Consider the following 6,989-nt stretch of genomic DNA (forward strand, 5'->3'; position numbering starts at 1 on the left):
CCCAGCTGCCAGGGCTATGGGACCAGGGACCAAGGTCTGCAGCTCCCTGCCCCCAACCGAAGGCAGCGGAGCCAGGTCTCCCCTCCTGCCTGCTTGCTGCAGGCTCAGGCAGGAGCATGGCTGGCTCCTGGCTGCAATGCGCACTCCTGGGTGGCAGGGGGAACCTGCGCCCTCCAGATCTGTGAGGGGGGTGGGGACAAGGTAGGTGTGCTCTGCAAGCTTGTGTTCCCTGCCCTGCTGCCCTCCCCTGGGGTTTCTGCAGGGCAGCATGTGCGACCCAGCACAGCAGGGACACGCAGGAAAGCTGTTTTCCCTTGAAAGCTCCGTGTTGCCCTAGCCACGCTTTCCCTGCAGGCAAGGGCAGCAGCAAGGGGCACAACCCTGTGCTGCTGCCCACACTGCCCCTGTGCACACAGGGGAAGTGTGGCTAGGGTAGTATGGAGCTCAGAGCAGCAGGAAGCTTTCATGTGCATCCCCACTGTGTTCTGCCACGCCGGGTCGCATGCGCTGTGCTGAGGCAGCCCTGGGGGAGTGCAGCAGGGTGGGGAGCACAAGCCCGCAGTGTGCCCACCCTGCCCCCTTTCCACACACAGATCAGGGGGCCAGGTCCCCCCCCTGCTCCCCGGGAGTGCAAGGTGCCACCAGGAGCCGGCCCCACCCCCCACCTCTGGAAAAGCCTGGCCTGGTGATAGTGTGCCACTCCCAGTTCACGTGCCACTGGCAGACACTCCATGTGGGGCTTCTCCCAACACCTCCCTGCTCCCTCAGCCCCCAGCACACACCAATGTCCTGCCCCCGACCTGCCCCACTGGCTCTTCCTCCAGCCCTAGCAGTTGCCCCCACCCCCACCTACCACCCAGAGCCCCCCCAGCCCTGTCAGTGCCCCCCAGCCATGACTTGCAACCCTCCAGCCCTGCCACAGGTGGCTCCTAGCCCCCTGCATGCCCCACTTACTTCACAGGCTCCAGGAAGGAAAGAGCCAAGCTTCAGGTGACAGAGCCTCAGGCCCCAGCCTTTCTGGACAGGGTTGGGGGTTTCCTGCCCTTTCTGCAATCAGTTCTTGCAGGCTGGAACTCTTCCCACCTGCAGAGCTCTTTGCAAAAGCGGGAAATCCACAGGTATCTCTGCTAAAAGGGAAAACCATTTTTTCTCTGATAAAATCATGGAAATCCGTGGGGTTTTTTCTGTTTTTCAATAGGAAATGGAAAACCTGGATCCCTCTGTATCAATTAGCTATCCCCTCCATTTTAAGAGTGGTTATACTGATGTAAATTCCAGTCTAGCTAACACTTCCACAAATGAATAACTCCATGCATGTGAAAATTCTTACAGAACTTAATGGGAACAACTACTCACATGGGTTAAGTTACATAAAAGTTTGTGTTGAAAGGACTGGGATCATGTTTGTCATGTGCTTTATGATACTTTTCATATCTTTATCACTTAAATTGCAAATTGACAGCAGCAATGATGCCTATGGGAGATGGTAGAGCTAATAACTGTGTTTGTTTTACTGATGAACTCAATAAAAAAAAAAATTTTAATTAATTCCAGTGCCTTATTTTGATGCATTTTGAAACCTCATAGTATTATTTTTGTCTTTCAGCAGCAAAAGCATGACAGGCAAGAGCTAGGAATTCTCTTTACTATTTATTGAAGACAATTACATTTTGTGGCATAAAACTTTAAAGCTTTGAAAACCATGTTTGAAATTAATCAAATACTGTCATTTACTTTATACATACTGGCCCTATGGCCTGTCAATAGTATTTTGTGTAGATGCAGTGAAATTCAAGTTAAAATTCTTTGATTAAGAGACTGCCACTTGAAAAAACAATAAAGTAGAAATCATCACTTCATAGCCATCTCTGCCGGACGATGAAAGGTCAGTGTTCATTGACTCCAAAGCAAATCCTTTCCTGTATCTCTCACCAAAAAAATGAGTCTTCAATCTAGCAAAGTACTACATTTTCTCACATATAACACATACTTGTCCCCCCAGAAACAGCTGCTGGTAATTGTACTGTGTGTTATATATGAAAAATACAGTGTGAACAGTTTCTACAGGTTACTGGACAAAAGTGAAAGTAAAATCTGCAAGCTCAAACAGCATCTTTACATGTGCTCCAGGTTGGGGGGTGGAGGGGGAAGGTTTAATTAAAGCAGCTCTTGGGAATCACTCGTATTAAAGCACCCACAGCATCTCCTGTATTCAGCATCCCCACACTTCAAAATGGTGGCAGGGGTGCTTTAACTAAAGCTTGTTCAACCACTTTCAGTTAAAATACCCTCACTGCCATTTTGAAGTACAGGGATGCTGAATACATGTGATGCCGAGGCTGCTGGAGTGCGTTAATTAGCACTGTAGTGTAGATTTGGAGTGTAGATTCAGACTGTAGATTTATTGAGTGCTAATTAGCACTTGATAAATTGAGTCTGGTGTGATGCATGCTAAATAGCACACGTCAGATCAGGCATCTGGCACAAGTATAGGTGCCCACAGGGAACAGAACCAAGAGCAGTCTTAGCCCTTTAGATGCTGCTACTCAGTTACTTACTACAAAGAAAGATTTTTTTATTTTTTTTTTTTCATTCTGCCTTTCAGAAACAGGGTGCATATTTTATTCTGGGTTGTGTTTATATGTGCAAAAGCATGGTACTTAAGCACATGTTTAATTTTAGTCATGAGAAATCCTGTTAAATGCAGTACTTCCTTCTTTAACAATTCACGTTTATCTGCTTTGCTTAATCAGTTCCTGAAGTTGTACAGTGAAGATCTGTCCTGGGATGACTGGCAAAAGACAGGAATATGGCAATAATTCATGCGTACTACCTTGCTGCAGCCTGTAGAAAACAAAGACATCTTACTAGCAAAATTAGAAATGGCAAGCACTTCCTTTACTTGATGTTTTCAAATGTAAGAGTGTGGATGGGGCTCACTGTGTCATTCCTAGGAACTGCTGCTACAGACACCATCATGGCAGTTCTCTGCTAGCTTACTTGAGAGATTCATTGTCTCCTTTACAGATGCTATTAATGTTGCCAACTGTAGGCACTTAAATACTGAAGGGCTGAGTTAATCACTCCTTTTCCCTTGTACCAAAACTTGCAACCCCAGGAACTGTCACAGGGGAGCTGGCAAGGGAAGTTCCCACTGTTATATAGGGGATTAGGGTCACAAGCTGACAGGCTAGGGAGAAAGGGACAGGCACACGTGGATAAACATTAACATAAGGTACATACACTTAGGATTCAAGTAACAGGTAAGAAACAGTGACACTGTGGTGAAATCACTCAAGAATAGGTAACATGTAGGGAACACTAATACCCCAGTATATACATTTGAAAAACCTTAAACCCTCCCACAATTCTGGAGGGACTCCTAACCAACCTCTGGTCCCAAAAAACACTTAATTGCCATCTGCCAGGGCTCCCACATCTGAGCCTTATTGCTACAACTCACAGTCTTGGCTCTGCTGCTCCTCCCCAAGTCTTCAGCCAGGTCTCTCTCCCAGCCAGTGTCCTATGCTCTGTTGCTGCTTTTCCCCTTCCTTCATCACCTGCAGCCTTCTGGGAACTGTAATGCATGTTGCAGCTCATTCCTCCAGTCCCCTGGAAGCTTCTGGGGGTTGTAGTTCATACTATAGTTTCTTTCTCCAGTGCCCTGCAGGCTTCTGGAAGCTGTAGTTGACACTACAACATTACAGTACATGACATTCAACATTACAAACCAATACACCCTGACAAGTCTACCCTCCCAACACCCAGAGAACACGATTCCCCAAGACCCTGCTTATTTGTATGACAGCCCACACCAGAGTTTTTGTGATGCCTCATCTTGTTAATAAATCTTGTTAAGAATTATTTCTTAAGGATTTTTTTGTTCTATACAGAGAACCAAAAGGATTTAGTATTTGAATTTATTCGACCCATTTCTCATTTGCACAGTGGCCTCCTTATAGCTTTGACAATGGGAAAGGGACAGTAAGGCTACAAACAGATGTCATAAAATTAAGTGGATCAGCTGTGCCAGGTTGTGTCCCAGGACAGTTGATCTGCTTCACTGGGTGAAACATGTTGCCCATTGTCCTGCAGAATTCAGCCCCTGCTGCTCCCAGGGCTTCAGAGGTGTGATCCTGTAAGACACCACTCAGGACATTGTTTACATATATATATACACCTGGCAATTTCCCAGGTATGCCTCTGTAAGCAGGGAAACCCAGAGTTCCCCATTTGCAGAGGTGAGCTCTGAGTTGGAGTCACTGAACATGCCTCTGCTAACCTGAGGTTCTCTGCCTGCAGAGGTACACTGGGGATTCTGACTCAGGGCACGTGGCTGTAAAACCAGGAAGGTTTCCCCCCTCCACAACACTCTCACGCAGACAGTGGATCTGGGATCACCAACCTGTCCACCTCCTACATGGAGAAAAGTCCCTGGTCTTTGCTCCTAAGTCAGGGAACTAGTATATCAGGTCTAAAGCCACTTTCCCCACACTTCTCCTCCAAGTATCTGTGTTGAGTTCTATTCTTGCAGTACTCCCCCTAACTCCAATCCCTCCCCCACACAGCTCCTGCCCCCCTCCCCCTGTTCCCTGTCCTAAGTGCCCCTCCAGGTTATTTTTGCCCTTTCACAAAGTTCTCCACCCTGAGCTGCCTCTAAAGGTTTTCTGGTTTGCATCGGTGCGAAGAGGGACCAAGTTCTGACACAGGCAATGTTCAACAGGTTTTCTTTATTAAAAACAAGAACAGTTTGGCAACTGTAACATTGTAAACTGAATATCTTTCTTGCACCACACTTCCCCATGGCCAAGGATGTGGCCTTCAGGGGAGTGTGTGTATGTCAGGGGGAGTGTTGGCTAGGTGGTGCAGGACCAGAGGAACCTCGGGCAGGAGATCCATCACCTGGTGCCAGGGTGCAGGCATTCAAAACCCCTTGGTCCTACTCATCTGGCGAGTGCTCCTCGTCCCCATGGGCCAGGAGACAGCTGGCCAGGGCTTCATGGACCTCCTTAGTGGTGTTGGGAGCACCAGCCCCACACATCAGTGGGAGGGCTCGCTCTCCCCAGCCTCCCTATGCCATATATGCTCACTGTGCCATGCCTGATCTGTGCGCCATGCCTCCCCTCTGTCCAGGCTTCATCTGCAACACTAGACATATCTTAAACAGGTTTTGTGGAAGGGATTAAGTTTCACGTCCTTCACTGCCAGGGTTTACAAGGCTAGTAGGAGTGATAACCATGAATTATCTGATCATTAGGGTCATCATTAAAATCATTTATTGCATCACGAGTTTAGACAACTGTTCAAAGAACAGAAGCAGCTCTTCATTCTGCATTTTAACTACAGGCATAAAGTAATTTGGCCATAGGTCATTTGAGACACCAGTTATAGTAGATAATTGAACACCAAATGATATCCAACTGCTCTGTCTAAGCAGGTTACATGATGCACAAAGATGCAGTAGTAACTTTATCTCACAAAGAACCCTACACCTGGCCCTGCTGCAGGCTATTTTGCAGTACAATGTCCATTATGGTGTTACAGGAGCTAATACATAAATAGGGAATTGGAGCTCTTTGTCAATAAACAATCATGCTCTTATTTCAGCAAAGAGGAAGGAGAGAGAATTGAAGGCTGCCAAGAACTCAATTCATCCTAAGGCATATCTAAAATGCCTTTAATACTCAATACAATTGAGAGAATTACTGTTGTAAAATTGATTTGCACCAAGTCTTTCCCCCATACATTCTCAATCCCCTGCAAATCTCTATAGGCTCAGTTCTGCCATCCTCAAGCCAAGCAGTCCTTTAGGCTCCAAACAGCCCACTGATTTCACTGCCTCCATTTATAGTAGTACTTCTTTCGAGTAAGGAGGGTAGAAACTGCCTCTAAAGGCCCAGTGACTTCTGCAATGTCTGTCTGATGGTTACAAATAGACAACACCAATAAAATGTGAACATGATTAATCATATATAAAAAAAGTGAAAATACCTGAAGATAATTATACTGAAGTTGGATGGTTGATGTAAAGGTGTTTTAGCCAGATCCCAAAGGTAACTGTCAGAAATAGGTCTACCTTATTCAAAGTAGAAAAGAATCTGATTGCAAGAAATCATATTTTAATTCCTCTCTACATTTTGAAACTAATTTCAGAATCTAGTTACCACTAGTGAAAAAAGGAAACTAAAATAAGGAAGGAAAAGTACTTTCATGGAATGCTAGCACCCAAGAAACAAAGCAAAGTTGGAGTGCAACTCTGAAAGAATAAAAAAAATGTTTTTTTATACAACTCCTGTATATTAAATAAATTGGGGCCAAATTCTGCTTTAGTTGCATCAGTATAAAATTACTTGTGCCCCTTTTGTGGTTTAAAAGACCACTTGCAGCCTCTGAAATTCTTTATTATGGCCCTTGAGCACCATGGTGTTAAATTATATTCGATTATGAATTTTAAATGTGCTACTGTAACAGGAGGCCAGGGGCTCCTGTTATTTTAAAAGAAAAAAAAAAGTAGTAGACACTAGACAGCACCTGGAAGGGTAAATGAAGGCTAGCTACAAAGGGATAAGCAGCTAGAGGCTAGAAGCTGAGTGTGGCTATTGTTGTGCACAGCAATAGTACAATAAGACAGAATACAGCTGCAAGTCAACTGACCAGAAGCAGACAGAGCTGAAGTGACCTAAGCTGGGCCTTGAGCCAAGGTAGTCAGTCTGGTCCTGTGAGCCACAGGGTGAAGAGCTCTGCATCAAGCCAGTAGGGCCATGTGAAGCTTTGGGTGGTGATTTGATTCGGAGGAGATTCAGTCTGATTTGGTGGCTGAATCTCCAAATCTGAATTGAATCAGGGGGCCAAGTTAAAGGTCCGAATTGATTCAAAGCTCTCTGAATCTTTGGAAAAGATTCAGAGAGCTTTGATGATTTGGGCAGCCCTTGGTGGCTGTAGCAGCAAGCTGTGGCTGACTCTGAGCTGGTAAGTACTAGGGGGCAGGG

The 6,989-nt window shown here is 45.8% G+C and overlaps 1 long non-coding RNA gene across 2 annotated transcripts in view; it reads right to left on the reverse strand.

The window, feature by feature from the left end:
* Positions 1-2,315: 2,315 nt before the first annotated feature.
* The window catches only part of LOC102376082, a 16,239-nt gene continuing 11,565 nt past the window's right edge, over positions 2,316-6,989 (reverse strand). The window contains exons 2-4 of one of the 2 annotated variants that reach the window (XR_001359099.2): positions 5,992-6,072; positions 3,464-3,693; positions 2,316-2,844 (exon numbers count right to left, since the gene is read on the reverse strand). This is a non-coding gene — a long non-coding RNA (uncharacterized LOC102376082). The remainder of the gene's footprint in view (positions 2,845-3,463; positions 3,694-5,991; positions 6,073-6,989) is intronic. The other variant, XR_001359098.2, reaches the window with a different exon arrangement.

This window comes from Alligator sinensis, unplaced genomic scaffold, assembly GCF_000455745.1.
Source record: "Alligator sinensis unplaced genomic scaffold, ASM45574v1 scaffold768_1, whole genome shotgun sequence".
Lineage (NCBI taxonomy): Eukaryota > Metazoa > Chordata > Crocodylia > Alligatoridae > Alligator > Alligator sinensis.